The sequence below is a fragment of the Chelonia mydas genome, chromosome 10, assembly GCF_015237465.2.
Source record: "Chelonia mydas isolate rCheMyd1 chromosome 10, rCheMyd1.pri.v2, whole genome shotgun sequence".
NCBI classification, from domain to species: domain Eukaryota; kingdom Metazoa; phylum Chordata; order Testudines; family Cheloniidae; genus Chelonia; species Chelonia mydas.
The window spans coordinates 57981230-57997279 of record NC_051250.2 but is presented as its reverse complement, the minus strand read 5'-3'; the positions used below and the strand labels follow the sequence as shown (position 1 = coordinate 57997279).

The following is a 16050-nucleotide window of genomic DNA, read 5'->3' as shown; positions in this document are numbered from 1 at the left end:
TGAACCCTTTTTAGTCGGGACCCCCAGTTTTAGAAATGCTGTCCTATGCCTTCTAGGTCTGTTGTGACATGTCAGCTGAGTGTGATGATGTCATTTCGTTGTCTTATGATCTCTGAGTTTAGGGCCCTAGGCATAGGCCTATTGTGCTTAGTCCTTAATCCAGCCAGGTTTGCGTATTTAAAATTGCATGGTTGATTTAGTTAAAAGGAACTAGATGATATGAAGCCAAGTGTTTAAAGAATACAATGATAATTAAGACATTTTAACCCCAGAGAAATGAGAACAATCCCCAGCTGAAGAAATGACGGGGACACAGAGGCGTAAAGAGAAGAGAAAGATCTGAAAAAGAAATGCAGTAATTTTAATCAAGATTTGATAATGGCAATGAAAAATAAGTTTGATTTCTTCTGTGATGGCACCAGTGTGGTAGACAGTGTTGCCCTGCTTTGGTGAATCAAACTATGAGGAAAAGTTCCCAGTTTTAATGAGGGGAAAGAATTTGCTGAAACTTTTTGCTGGGTGTATCTGTCTCTTTCCCTGATGCCTGGGGAATGTCTAAACAAACAGTAATATATCTCTGAACATTCAAGGAAACTGGGATTTATTATTTGTGTCTGAATGACTAATAGGTGAAAGAAATCCACAAGATAACTTGCATAAGTACTGAACTGTAATGATTACAGAGGCACACAACACCATATATGTATATGTTTGTGTGTTTAAAGTATATGTGTGTGTACATAGAAGATTGCGTTCCATTTTGAATTTAAGGATTCAACTTTTGTTATTTATGAAAAATACAGCATATCCTCCCCAAAATTATAGGAAGTACTCATCAAGTATAGAATGAATTTTCTGAGAACAAGTGAATCCATTAATTGAGTTGAGTTAAAATTAATTTTAAAATGGGCCTTTAAGCGTCTATCAGTCTTTTTTTGTCCCGAATGATCTTAGTAATGGAATAACACAGGCCCTTCAAATTTTCCATATGGTTAATATGCATTACAATCTTGTGCATAGGCTATATGTGAAAAAATTGCTTGTAGTTAAGCTGAATTATTGATGATTGTTGTACCTATTCGTTAAAACTGTATAGGCTACGAATAACTCCGTTCAAAAGACATGGGGTCTGTTGTGACAGCAGAGGCAACTGAATGAATCCCACCCTTCTTGTGCATCTAATTTGCATGCCAAACTTCTACTGGTTGTGGTGAGTCAGTGATATAAGGGAGATGTGCATGTGTTCATAATTCTTACGGCATATTACTTGGCCCAACTGTCGCTGTTCTTTAAGGGTTCCATAGTTACATGCTAGCTTGGCCATCAGTGCTTGAAAGGCACCTCATAGCGCTGCTGCCTCAACTTCTGTGTACAAAGAGCTAGCACTGCTGAAGAGACAGAGGGAGGTGTGGGTGGGGAGCCCCTCAAGCACAGAGATGTTGGGACTCCGGAATTAGGCTTCCCCATCCCTTCATATAGTGTTGACTTCACTACACAGTTCTCTAAATAAGTACACCGGATGCCAGTTAAGTGCCAGACTTACTGGTACACTTTGGCTGCTTTGTACTACTTTGATGATGGGCAAAGCAGCTGCAAGCCCATTTCAACTAGAATACCACATGGTAAAAACTATTTTTGGGTTTCTTGTTTTGTGTTTGTGTATAAATTTAAAAAGATGCCAATTCCTAGACAAAAACTACATTCAAATGGAGTTAATGTTGAGAGTCAAGATCAGTAGCTTAAAGGTAAAAATCATTAACATGATATTGTAATTATCCCCAACCCAAACCAAGAATTACAAACCCAAGGGAATGCAGAGTTAGTTACAGTTAAAAGATATCCAAGCATATTAAAGGAGGGAAATGCACAATTAAGGCTTCTAAACATATTTGGGTTACTTTTCATTGAAACCTTAACTGAATTTCCTGAGTTTGTAGTGAAAACTGGGCTAAGGGACTCGATCTGTAAAATGAAGGGGGAAAAAAGTGTAGAATAATGTTTTGAACTGAAGGTAAATAAGAGTAAACATGAGGAAACAAACAGCATATATTGCATTTACTGATTTTAAAAAAATCTATTATGTGCCCATTGCTGGAGCATGTGGGCCTGATGCTGTTTGGGTACTAAAACTACCTATTGGGATCAGTCCCCAGGCTTGTCTTCACTAGACTTTTGTACCTCAAGTTAATTGATTACCCATTAACTCGAGGTGCCAGACGTGTCTGTAAAGTCTAGTGTGGATAATCCCCATTCGCTTGTTCCAGGCTACAAACATTTGTTCTCTATCCAAGGAATCAGCCTTGTGTACTATTTTAGATGAATGGTTATATAAAGCTGTTTTTTTAAAGCCTGGTCTAGACACAGTTGTCCCAGTATAATCATAGAATATCAGAGTTGGAAGGGACCTGAGGAGGTCATCTAGTCCAACCCTCTGCTCAAAGCAGGACCAATCCCCAACTAAATCATCCCAGCCAGGGCTTTGTCAAGCCTGACCTTAAAAACCTCTAAGGAAGGAGATTCCACCACCTCCCTAGGTAACCATTCCAGTGCTTCACCACCCTCCTAGTGAAAATTTTTTTCCTGATATCCAACCTAAACCTCCCCACTGCAACTTGAGACCATTACTCCTTGTTCTGTCATCTGCTACCACTGAGAACAGTCTAGATCCATCCTCTTTGGAACCCCCTAATCATTTTTGTTGCCCTCTGCTGGATGCTTTCCAATTTTTTCACATTCTTCTTGTAGTGTGGGGCCCAAAATTGGACACAGTACTCCAGATGAGGCCTCACCAATGTCGAATAGAGGGGAATGATTACATCCCTCGATCTGCTGGCAATGCCTCTACTTATACATCCCAAAATGCCATTGGCTTTCTTGGCAACAAGGGCACACTGTTGACTCATATCCAGCTTCTCGTCCACTGTAACCCCTAGGTCCTTTTCTGCAGAACTGCTGCCGAGCCATTCGGTCCCTAGTCTGTAGTGGTGCATGGGATTCTTCCATCCTAAGTGCAGGACTTGCACTTGTCCTTGTTGAACTTCATCAGATTTCTTTTGGCCCAATCCTCTAATTTGTCTAGGTCTCTCTGTAGCCTATCCCTACCCTCCAGCGTATCTACCTCTCCTCCCCATTTAGTGTCACCTGCAAACTTGCTGAGGGTGCAATCCACGCCATCCTCCAGATCATTAATGAAGATATTGAACAAAACTGGCCCCAGGACCATAACTATGTCAGTTATGGGTAGAAAATTTATTTCTTTATTTACTGATATAGTTATACGAGTTTATCCCCTAGTGTGAATACAGGTGTACTGGTACAAAGGTGCCTTCTACTGATGTAGTTTATTCTTGTTTCTGAATCCAAATAAACTATACTGGTATAACTGCGATTCACACAAGGGATGTTGTACAGCTTTAACTATAACCAATATTATATAAGCAGTACAATTATTGTATGTAGACAAGGCCTCAGGTTCTCTTTGAAGGAATTTGTTTTTTATCACCCTTTAAGGAATATAAAGAGGTTTTGTGTCCTTGCAGCACTGGCAAAGCATCCCTAAACAGACTGAGAGCAGTCTTTGTTTACATTTCTGTAAGAAAGATTTTCTGAAAGACTTTCTTTTACAAACTTCAGATTTTGCCTCTAGGCTTCTAAAAATATGTACAGGATACTCTATTTATTTACACAACAATGATATCATTGAGCTGTATTAAGATAATTTCTTTTGGAACAAAATAAAAAGCTTTCAGGATTCACAATTGGAGGAAAATGTAGTAAAACAACGAAAAACCTCTTGTGGAGAAAGGGTGGGTCGTATCAGATGTTTGGATACAAACCAGCTATTGTACTTGAAAGTACAAACTTCTTTTAGAACCTGTAAGTGTCCCCATATTAGTCAGCTATAGTTGTTGCCATTTTTTTGGTTGTACTTTAACAGGATTCTACAAAATCAGCATGTATAGCGAAGACAAAATTCTACTTAGTAGCATAGCTGGGTACACATTTCTCTTCAACTCTTTTGTAAGTTTGGCAGAAAATCAAAGGAGAAATTGAATGTGAGCATATATATACAATTAATACTGAGATAAGTGTTCAGAGTTTGGGTTTGGGTTTTTTTTATTATTCGAAGATCCATTAGGGCCTTGTACGTACAGTACAGTTGTACTGCTTTAACTATCCGGTTCAGCTAAAGTAGTAGAACCCCGCAAGTGTGGGTGCCATTATACTGGAATAAAAGTGTTTATGCTTCTATAGCTTATCTTGTACTAGAAGGGAAATAAGTTTATATTGATATAAGCACACTGATATTGGTATAACTGTATCCACATTGGAGATTGTACTAGTATAACTATTTCCATTTAAAAAAAAAACAACCCAGCCCCAGCTAATGCTATTATATTGATAACAAAATCTGTATGTAGACCAGGATGAATAGAAACAGAAAGATTACAGAAGAATAAATTGTATTCACAATTACATTTTAGATTCATGATGGTTTATAAATTGGTAGAATTTAATTTAATTATAGATTTGCTTTTGATTAACATTTGGTGTATTTGGAAATGTCCTTTTTTCTGGATTAAAATGATGGCTTTTTTATTTAATAATATAAAATTAATAGCATGACAGTAATACATCATAATTCAGTGTGTTGTAGGAAAAAGTCAGGAGGTTACAATTAAAAAATAAAGCTTTAATTTTTGCAGTAAGCAAGGCCAATAGATAAGTCTCCTGTATTGTCCCTTGTGACAAGTGTACTGAAATTCTAACTAATGGATTGAATATTAGTAATGTAAAGAAAATGGGTAATTTAAAGAAATAGTAGTTTAAAGAAAACTGTTTTGAGTCAGTTCGATATTGAACTGCATTTTCCCATAGTGTCACATTGCCTTAGGAGAGATGCAATTCAGGAGCCTGATGCTCCCATTCTCCCCTGTGGGCCAGGCTCCATGGCTGGACTATATATCTCCCATAAGGAACCTAGAGTCATGTGACTCCCATGGTGGTAACACACAGCTTGGTCAAAGGGAAAGCTGCATTGCAATTCTGGGAGAGGTTGTCCCCCATGGAGCCTGGCCCATAGGAGAATATGGGGCCTGAACGACAACTCCTGTACATGATTGAGCTGATATGGAAATGCAGCTTACTGTTTTGTTGAACTGATTTTAAACTAAATGTTTTGGGTAAGTTAAAAAACTAAAATATTCCAATTTGGGTTGAATTGACTTGAAATCAAATATTTCATTTTGATTTTCGAGACTGAAAAATTGAAGATTTTGACAAAACCACCATTTTTTAATGGAAAATACCCAACCAATTGTAGTGGCTAGACTCATACAGGTTTGTGTGATTTCTGTTACCTCTTTGCTAATGGACCTGATTCTCTAGCTCAAGTAGTAGAGGCTCATACTTCTAGATCCAGAGGTCCCAGGTTCATTCCCTGCAGATAACTCAAAGAGGGTCATCATTATAGTTGGCTATGCTGTCTCTAATCACTGGTGTGACTATATTCTACTCCGGGAGCCAGGAACATAACCAGAAATCCTGACACCCAATATTTCAGTTGTGTAACCCATTGGCAGAGTATGTCTTGTGTCTCCCACAGTATGCTGGACTTAATAGAAGATAACAATGTGCCTACCCCACAAGTGTTACTCCTATAGTTGAAGTGCAGGAGATCTGTGCTATGATCTAAATATCCTATGTTCAAACCCATGTAGGGAAAAGTCATAAGTGCGAGGACTTCAGAATAGTTACAGTTGATTTCATACTGGAAAATATTGTATTTAGAAGTGAAGTTGGATATTATGTTAATATTTGCTTTATTGTTATATGTATAGTAATTGTATTTTGGTTAATGAGAGCTGTTCCTTCAAGAACAGGGTGGTGCACTTAATTACTGAGTTTGAGGAAGACTAAAAGCAGGGTGTAGGAGATTTTGCCTGTGTGAGCAGAGAGTGAACCAACCTGTTTGTGCAAGCATCTTAAAGGTCAGAACTTGATTTAATAAATCCATTTTTTTCCAGATAGCTGTCCTCATTTTTGAAGGTGTGATATTAGGATTTACTCAGGGCTTTTCTAAGGTGCTATTGAGCCTTTCACTCGTAAGTTGCCAGTAGGGATAGTGTGATTAGTTTGGAGGGTCTCAGTTTCGGCTCCCACATCACAGGGCTTGAACCTCCCTGGGCTCCCATGGTTCCTGACTTCTTGGCATTCCACTTTTTGACCTTTCATCCCAAATAGTAATTAAAGTTTTTCAAAAATTTGAAATTTTTCTCAGGAGGGCAAGATTGTTTTCTATCCAGCTTTAGTTTTACACTAACTGGCAGAGTCAGCAGAAGCCAAGAACTGCATGCCGTAGACCATGGAAACTGAACTACCCCTGTTCCTCTAGAAGATATTCTCTTCTACCTCCCGATCTGGACTGAGGCATGCATGCTTCCAGGGCAGTGTATGTGAGAAGATAGCCCTGCTGAGGCCTGTTGGATAAACAGAGGGCTTAATTCACCAGGGCACCCAGTTCAGTGTCTTTCACCAGCACTGTGTCTACACAGCTGAAATTTATGGTTATATGCAAATTCTTATTAAATAATCTGCACAAAATTCCACACATTGGACTCCACCTTATTCATGGTCGCTCATAGTCATTTGTGAGTGAATAGGGATCAACTTCTCCAGAGATCCCACGTTACTCACCCACAGGACCTAGTAACAAGGCCCAGCTCAGGCTCTCCTGTCTGATGCCTGCATGTCGTAGCAGAGAATTAATTCCCAAGTTATGCTTCCCATCTGGAAAATTGGCTTTGGCTCAATCTCCTGGCTTTCTGGTTCTTGCAAGGGTGAGGGTCGATAAGGGAGCAGACCCCTTCATAAGGGTACAATGAGGGGTTACAAAAATGCAGCTGGAGTCCAGGACAACATGATTGTGTAGAGATGGGAAACCTGGTCATCGATGAAGTGATTGCTAGGCGGGGTTACTTTACATAGGTTTCCTGTAAAACCCAGGACTGGCCCTGGTTTAAGTTCAGTGGTAGCTGGGAATGGCAGGTGTTCCTTTTCTAGAAGTTTCAGGATTGTGAGGAGAGTTTTATTTGTCGAGTTGGTGGATGGAAGGGGCATCAATGCTCCGTTTCAAAGTGATCTCATCTCTCTATAACATTTTGTGCAGAATATAGAACACTAATGCAATTTTGTGTGCAGTTTGTAGAATTAATAGTAGTATGCTTGTATTCTGCCTGTCGTCATAAACCATCCCAGTCTTCAAGGTGGCCTTCAGCCTCGATGTGGTCTCCCATCAGTGTGTGATACCAAGCATCAATCTTTCAGTGAGGAAGTAGTACTGCCGCTTTCTGAGTTGTGAATAATACATGCGGTATGGTCAGGGCTCCTAGCTACCCATGATTTTGCAAGTATGAAATCTGTTACAGGGTTTTTCCTTTCATATGGGTAGGGAGAGAAGCTGGGATGTGAAGCTTTTTTTGGCTGCTCACAAAAGGAAGCAAATATTTTAAAACCCATTGGTCTAATTTCCCATTTTTCATCAAGTGAAGCATTAGGTAGTTGTTTGCGGTAGGATGCTAGACTTGATGGTCAGAAGTCTAACCTGATATAGTAAATACTGTGTTACTGCAGCAGTTAAATACTATGGGCAGTGAATTATTTTCTCTCTCTCCCATAAAATAGCACAAAAACTAAAAGATTTATTGAAAATAACTACCATGTAACTGAATGTCATTTGCCATGCTAGACCCTAACGGCTCAGAATTGTTAGTATTCATGTAAAGATTTAATGCTAGGGTTGCCAACTTTCTAATCACACAAAACCGAACACCCTTGCCCCTGCCCTGCCCCTTCTCCAAGGCCATGCCCCTGCTCACTCCACTGAACACTGTGGTTCCCGGCCAATGGGAGCTGCAGAGCTGGTGCTCGGGGCAAGGGCATTGCGCAAAGCCCCCTTGGCTGCCCCTATGCCTAGGAGCCAGAGGGACGTGCTGGCCACTTCCTGGGAGCCACATGGAGACGGGTAGGGAGCCTGCCAGCTCCACACCAACTGGTGGAGCTGCCAAGGTCCCTTTTCGATTGGATGTTCCGGTCGAAAACCAGATACCTGGAACCCTATTTAGGGCCCCATTCTTCTCTACAGGAGTTGGTTTACTACTACTCTTCTGTTGAAGGGGCATGGTATGTCCTGCCCCCGACTCTCCCATATAAGAAGACTCAATCTGCAAATCCTCTGAGATCAGTGAGAGCCTTGGAGAATCTGCAGAAGGCAAGGGGCATCTTCACAGATGGCTCCCGCAGAAGCTGTTTCCTGTCTCTCTCCACGATGTGGCTAACTCCTCCTATTTATCCCCCCTTCCTCCTAGGAAGAGTGTGAGGTGGTACATGGTGTGAAGGGAGCAGCAACACAATCTAATATAGCTTGAGGTTGCAGATTTTGGTGCAGGAAAATCTGCGAGAGACCAGTTGGCACAATTACTTGCCCCCTTCAATTCCATGAAGGTGGGAACCTGCAGACCCTCCATGGAGGATGGGCTTCTATGGTGTTGTGGGGGGGAGAGCATGTTGCATGACAGTGCTTCTCTCTTCTGTGGGTAACCATGGAGGAGAGCATGGGGCTCTGAATTACAGGATTTCAAAAAGTTATTTCTTGTAAGGCAGCGTCTCATAAAGTCCATGTCATTTGCCTTTAAAAAAAGTTAGTAGCAGCTGCGAAGAAACATGTTTTCTAGCACTTTTAAAATGGACTTTTGACCAGTTAAACCTTCAGTGTGCCTCTGCCAGAGTGCTTTATGAACTATCGTATCACATCCTAGGAACCATCTGCTATAGAAGAACATACATTATAAAGAGCAGTATTGAATTTTCAGACATTAGAGCTTATCTGGATAAATTCTTTTTATAAACAAGAAAAAGGTCTGGTTCCTATTATTGCCAAAAAAAAAAAAATCAACAATTTCATTTGAAAAATTAAACAATTTCTGAGTAATGAGAATGTTGTGGGGGGTTTTGGTAAATATTGTCCAGATCTGGTAAGCATTTAAAAATGTGATACAATTATGTAAAAGATTCAAATATTTTTGTTTTAAATAAAGAAAAGATTGTGAGTACCAAGGTTTAGCCCCACAGAAATGTTTATAATCCCCTGTGTTATAATGGGGATTATAATACAAACTGACATAAAATATAGGTTTCATCTGAACCAAAGTAAGCAGCTGGCAAAATGGCATTTTATGAACTACTTAAGTACCTGATCCTGCAGCCCTCTCACATAAACAGTCCCATAAATAATGGGATTGATGCTGCAAACAGAACCATGTGCCTGTACACTTCCTCCCACCCAAATTTCAGAGGGACTCCAGGTGGGAGGAAGGGACCATATACAAGGTCCTATTTGCAGGATCATGCCCAATGATGGCTGAATCTGGGATAAATTCACTTTGAAATCCATCTCCTTCATTCCTCCCGAAAATGTTAATTGAGGTGCTTTGATTAAATAGAATCCTTTGGCTGAAATTACAAGTAAAGGCAAGTAACTGTGTAGTGTGACAATTTTTTTGACATAACCTCTGTTTGCAATGGCTTTGCTTGGTAGTATCAGTGGAGTTGAACTGGCTTCACTCTTGTCTGAGTAGGTCCCCTGGATCTTTAATTTAATGCCCCTGTAAAATTTGGACTAACCTGAGATGATGATTGGATTTAGAAAGCTTGTTGGTGAGTAAATCCAGCTGCTTAGTCCAATACAATACAACTGCAAAAAGCCAAGCTATTACTTTCTTGGACTGTTTTCAAATTCTCCAGGTGAAAGTGTTGCTCAATAAAATTTGGCATAACATGAAGCACTGGAACAATGGTGCCAGCCAGAAAACAAAAAAATTTATTGTTCTAAATTGCAACTAAATTTTTGATCTTCAAAAAATGTTGGAGGTTGTCTATTCTGGGCTATACATTTTCTATTTAATTGCAGCAAGTAGAATATTTTGAAAAGTAAGCAATTTGTTAGAATTAATTACTTCCCGTAAGCAGCTGAATCAGTACACACCCTTGTGATAATTTTTACTTCACAAACAAGAGAGAGGAATTTGTTTTTATTAGGTAATGAAAATAGTGATCTTAAAAATCAGTGTCATGAAAAGTTATGTAAAAACACTGCTCCGATCTTTACTGAAAATCATATCTCTTATGCATTTGAAAAGAACTTTGTGTATTTTCCTTACAGAGCACCACTCAGTTTTACTCCTTTGAAACTACATAGCAAAAATGTGATACTCAAACCAAAAGTAGTTAGTATGAGACAAATCCCAGACCTTGAATTTGTCTTCCTTGATAAACATAGCTTTTTTTCTTTAACAAATAACTGTAAGAAAACAATAACTGACCCACTAAAGAAAAGAAATATTTTTAACCTCCTTTCACAAACCAAATAACGAAATAAAGACCGTCCTGTCATATTGCATCTGATGCACAGCCTTGTATGTCAATATAAATAATCCATTATCAGCACTAGAAGTTAGTTTTCTGTCTGAAAGTTTAAATGCAAGGAACATCTGTTTAAAACTGTGACATAAAGTATCAAAGAGTGTATTTTCATAAAGGTTTTAAAATAAAACCCAATATGTACAATTTCCCTACATTTTTAATGACATTTCAACATGCTTGTATATTTCATGGTTAGGTTTGGTTTGGTCTGGTTTTTGTCAGTTGACAGATGCCAAGCTACAAAATACAATTTACAAGCAGAACCTTTCAGTTATCAGACTGGCAAAGATAGTTTTTATTTCTGGACATACATTAATTAAGCACCTTGATTTTGATCTGTATAATCTTGAATGAAAGTACTATTAAAATACAGTATGACTATGACTATACCTCCATGCACCATGGTTGGTGAATTCAGTGCTGTTGTGGCATTTTTCTTTCTCAATAAAAATGCTATAGTAGCTCTTTCTGAGAGTAAATTGTAAGAAGATCATAAAACTTCTGAATATTTTTTAAGTGATGCAAACCTATATGGAGGAGTTGATTCAATAATTTTTCACAAAAAAGACCTATGTTTGTGTTATTTCATGTCTATAACAAACCATAATTACCAATCTGTATAAAGTTATGTTATTGTTCTCTGAGGTACTCTTTAAAATTTGTGACTCAATATTTATGAGGTGTTTAACGTATACATAATATTATGGTGACATTCTGAAAGGAGAATATATTCATCCCAAACAGCAATTGAAAATACCTAATGCGTGAAGGAAGACTTTTTGTAGTTCTCAGTGGGTTGTAATTTTTGCCAGTTACAAACTTCTTGTTGCAAATTATGCAGAAAAACTTGTTATGATACCAGTGTTTGCATTCCAGAAATAACACTGGTCATTCTTTTGTATATTATCTACAACCAAGCTAATAATATTGGGTGTATTTTTGTTTGTTTCTGATACGGAGCAATCTAATCAAATCCACATTCTTCACACAAATTTTTGTTCTGAGGATATACCAAGTACAGGATCTGAATATTTATTGTTGCTGCACGTACAGGAAGGTAAATACAACCAGAAGAGGATGAATAGTGTCTCTGAATTAGAAGGGTTTGAGACAAATTGAGGTCAACAATGCTTTAAAGATGCATGCACATTTAATTTTAAGCACAGTTCTTTCTCTGTGACTATTTGGGTTTTGTTTTTTTTAACCATTAAAAGTTTCAAGGTAATGATTTATTTGAAGCAGCAATAAGCACACTTTAATTGCTATTATAGCTGGTTGAAAAATAAGCGAGAGCATCTTTAGTCCATGGGCTTCCAAATGGAGCAATGTTTCAGTTTTAAATTTTTCCATGGAATTTATTGTATCATTTTCCACTTTTAACAACGGTTTATTAAACCTTTGAAACAAATCCTATTATGTGACTCTAAAAAAGCTCAGTCCCTTTATATGACACAAGAGAACTATTCCATTTGAATAGCAGCGGTGTGTGTGAAAGGTGCCAAACTGATAGTGTTGGAGATGGATGTACAGAACTGAAACAGCAGCAGTCTTCCCCATGTTAACCTTTAAGGTTTCCCATACCTTTACAAAGTGTCTTTACCTCTAGTGATTACTCCCCATGTCCATTGAGTTAGGACACTTGCCATTTAAAGTGGAAAAAGTCCCTTTTTTGCACAAAAACTGTGGAAGCGTCTACTTGCCAATGACTTTTTGCGGTGAAACTCAGAAGTTTCACTGCAAAAAGAAAACATTCGTTGGTGATGATTTGAGAATTTTAAGCTCTGATTGTTTATGTTGGTTGCAGGGCTGGCTCTAGACACCAGCAAAACAAGCAGGTGCTTGTGGCGGCACGTTTCTAGGGGCGGCGTTCCAGCGCCAGCCATGCCGCCCCTCGAAATGTGCCCCCGCTGTCCCAGCTCGCCGCCGCCGCTCCACTTCCCCCCCCCCCCGACTTGCCACGCACGAAACAGCTGTTTCATGCGTTGGAAGTCTGGGAGGGAGGGGGAGAAGCCGAGCAGCGGTGCGCTTGGGGGAGGCGGCGATGGTTGAGCGGAGGCGAGCTGGGGCGGGGAGCGGTTCCTCTACCTCCCTCCCCCCCCCCCCCGTTACTTCCTGCGCTCACCTCCGCTCCGCTTGCTCCCCTGAACGTGCTGCCTCTCCCTCGCCTGAGAGGGAGGGGGGAGAAGTGGAGTGGCGGCGTCTTCAGGGGAGCAGGCGGAGCGAAGGTGAGCTAGGGCGGGGGGTGTGGGGGGGAGCCGCAGGAAGCAATGGGGGGGGGGAAATGCGGCACGCCCCAGGGAGGAGGCGGGGCCGGGGATTTGGGGAAGGGGTTGGAAAGGGGTGGAGTTGGGACAGAGCTGGGGGTGGAGGGGCAGAAAAAAAAAGCAGGGGCGGCCAAAAATATTTTTTGCTTGGGGCTGCAAAAATCCTAGAGCCAGCCCTGGTTGTTTGATTTGCATGATCATTTCTTAGGCTATGTCTACACTAGTACTTTTGTCAGGAAAACTTGTTGATCAGGGGTGTGAGAAAGAACATGAGTTTCACTGACAGAAGTGCTGGTTTGAACAGCGCTATGTCGGCAGGAGATGCTCTCCCACTACTGCTGCTTATTGGAGGTGGTTTAATTATGCCAACGAGGGAGCTCTCTTCCATTGACATAGAGTGGCTACACGGGAGACCTTAAAGTGTAGACATAGCCTTAAAGTTTCATATCTTTTTCTTGTGGAGATTAGTTGTTAATCTTAATTTGTCAGTAGTAATAACTTTCTTTCTCTTCTTTGAGGACTACTAAACACATGGTTTTGTAATATCAAACCACATTTGCTAGTATGCTATTGAAAGCTTTCAAGTACTGAGTAGTTTTGTTTGCATTTCTTCTGTTTTGCCATTGGTGGCTTTTGCTGTCTAGCTAAAGTCAACAAAGAGCCTGTTTCATGCATATTAACACTTTGGTCCCTGAATCACATGTACATCCTGCTAATTAAATATTAAGCATGTTTCTCCTGTGTAAATACATGCAAATATGCCATAGTTGATTTTGAGGAGACTAGTATTGTTACAACTTATTGGTTTCTGCAAACTAGATTTCCTTTTTTAGAGTTAAACATTTTTCTACATTTGTTTACATTTTCTGAAAATATTAACTAAAGTATTTAAAACACTCTTTACTGTCATTGCAGTTTTTCAGTTCATTTCAAGACCATGATGTGTTCAGAGAAAGGGAGCATGGATTAGAGTTTAAAGCACAGGATTGAGAGCCTGAACATCTGGGTTCTGTCTTGTTCTTCCAGAGACTTGCTACCGTAGTTAGTGCCGTTTGGTTCTTATCTACTTATTTGCTTTTTGTGAATTTACTGAGCTGTGTAGATAATCTTTTTTTCTTCCATGCTTTGTTAGCCAACAAGTATTCAGTGCTAATGTTGCTTTTTAAGGTCCTGATCCAAAGCCCACTGAAAACAGTGGGAGTCTCTCCAGTGTTTTCAAAGTGCTTTGGATCAGACTCAGTATGATGAGGCAAATGTCTATTGTATTAGATTTGTCATTGTATCTCTGTTATCATAATACCTGGAAGCTGTGTAGCTGTTGCGAGATATTATCATACACAATGAGAAAGGAAACTCCAATATTATGCGGAAACGTATGGAATTGGAGACCTGAAAAAATGAAACTTAGGAGAATTTGTCATTTCCTTCCATTGTTCATCCTCTTGCATTTTTTTCCTTTCCCTTGGCCTTCCCTGTTTCGCCCTTTCTTTTGTTCAATGACTCCTCGTGTTCCTGGAAGTCTTAAAGGGAATTCAAATTCCATGTTGTTTATTTTATTTCCCTGTATTGAAATTAACAACATCTGGCAGAAATGGTAGCTAGTTTACCCAATGTTTTTACAGTCCAGGAAAAATTTGGTCAATGAGGCTGTCTTTGTTTGTGTCATTTGGACCGTCGATTGGCCCTCTGGCATCAGAGCTGGGAGACAAGCTGTATTGAGCAACAATTGGCAAAAAGAAAAGGAGTACTTGTGGCACCTTAGAGACTAACAATTTGTTAGTCTCTAAGGTGCCACAAGTACTCCTTTTCTATTTGCGAATACAGACTAACACGGCTGCTACTCTGAAACCTGTCAAATTGCTAAATAGGACAAATTCCCAATGCCCTGGGAGAAGGGGACCCTGAGACTGACTAGGAGCTGTGGCTGGTTTTAGGCCAAGGTGGGAAGGGTGTCCACTGAGAAGAAGTTTAGCTGGCTGGTGACTAGCAGATTGGTTGGCTGGTTAATGGTGAGCTGAACTGTCCTTTTAGTCTGAAAAAATGGATCAAATTCTGCATGTTGTCTGAAACCCTCCTGTCAGTCATAACATCTGAAGGGGCAGTTCTTGCTGAGATACAGGAAGTGAATGAAACTGTTAAAGTTTTCTGTTTTGATGTCTTTATTGTGCATCCCTTCTGGCCATTTGACTTCCTGACACATCTTGTGATGCTTCTCTTGGAAAACCCAAGAATCCCTCTTTCCATTCACTTCCTTATGTAGCCCTGGTTTCTATTTTCTGTTATTGCCATGATATCTGTGGTTGGGGTTCCTGCGTACTTCTTTTTAATGTTGGTCTGGGGCTTGGTGAGCATTTAGTTACCCAGGGCTTCTTGGCATGCTATTCTCAGAGATCCACAAAGATTGAAAATGGGTTGATTAGGATCGTTTTGTGGGTCTTTGGCACAGGACAGCAGTTCTGACAGCTTATGGGATTTGAGCTCTATATCCTGAGGAATTCCTAGTTGTTCTGAGCACTCCCATCGATTGTCAGTTTTGAGTAGCATGTGGCATTTAATCAGTCTCCATTCTGAGGCACTTTGGTTCAGTATCTTTTGGCTAGTATATCAGTCAACTCAACCCTAGAGCTAGATGAAATGCTGTTGTCAGGAATATTTGCTATAATCCAAGTGGTATAGTCTCCCCTCAGTGGTGCTCTTATGAGAGTTTATGAAAATTGTCTGTATGTTAAGCCTTGTCTGCACTTGGGATTTGCCCAAGGTATAGCTGTTGGTGTCCAGGCACTGACTGAGGTAAGCCTGCTTGAAACTAGTATAAGCAGCACTGGTGCTAATCATGGTTTTGCATTTCTACACTAGATATGCGCAGCTATATCAGTGGCGGGCCACCAATGGCTGAAATCCTCACTGCAGATAAGCTCTTGGTCTGTGCTGGGTTTGAGATGAAAGGGGAGCAACAAATGCTTGTTCTTCTAATTTTTATGTTGTGACAGCTTTGTACAGAGTTCTGTATTAATTGTAATCTACAGCAATTATTTACTATTCTAGAAGAATTCTTTGGAGAGAGCACCACTGCCAGTAGATATGATATGAACAGCACCTTCACTGGTACAAGTAGCAGCAAGAGTGGACCGAGAGAGTTGTGTAATATGCAACACATAAGTTTGGCTAGGGTCTGTGATGTAACTATGGAAATCAATGGCATTACACCATTGTGTTTTGCCACCTTTGTTTATGGATGTCTGTTTGCATCTTCCACTAATACATTGCTTCCTAAAGACAGATACCTCAAAGAGGAAAAAATGAAGCA

General features: G+C 40.0%; 1 protein-coding gene across 6 annotated transcripts in view; it reads left to right on the top strand.

The window, feature by feature from the left end:
* CGNL1 (cingulin like 1) overlaps positions 1 to 16050 on the top strand; it is a 108580-nt gene that overhangs the window by 16601 nt on the left and 75929 nt on the right. Inside the window, exon 1 of one of the 6 annotated variants that reach the window (XM_043524139.1) lies at positions 14700 to 14865. The exons of the other annotated variants lie outside the window; for them this stretch is intronic. The gene's annotated coding sequence lies outside the window, so the exon portion shown is untranslated. Of the gene's footprint in view, positions 1 to 14699; positions 14866 to 16050 lie in introns of those variants that run through there. 6 annotated transcript variants of the gene reach the window in all.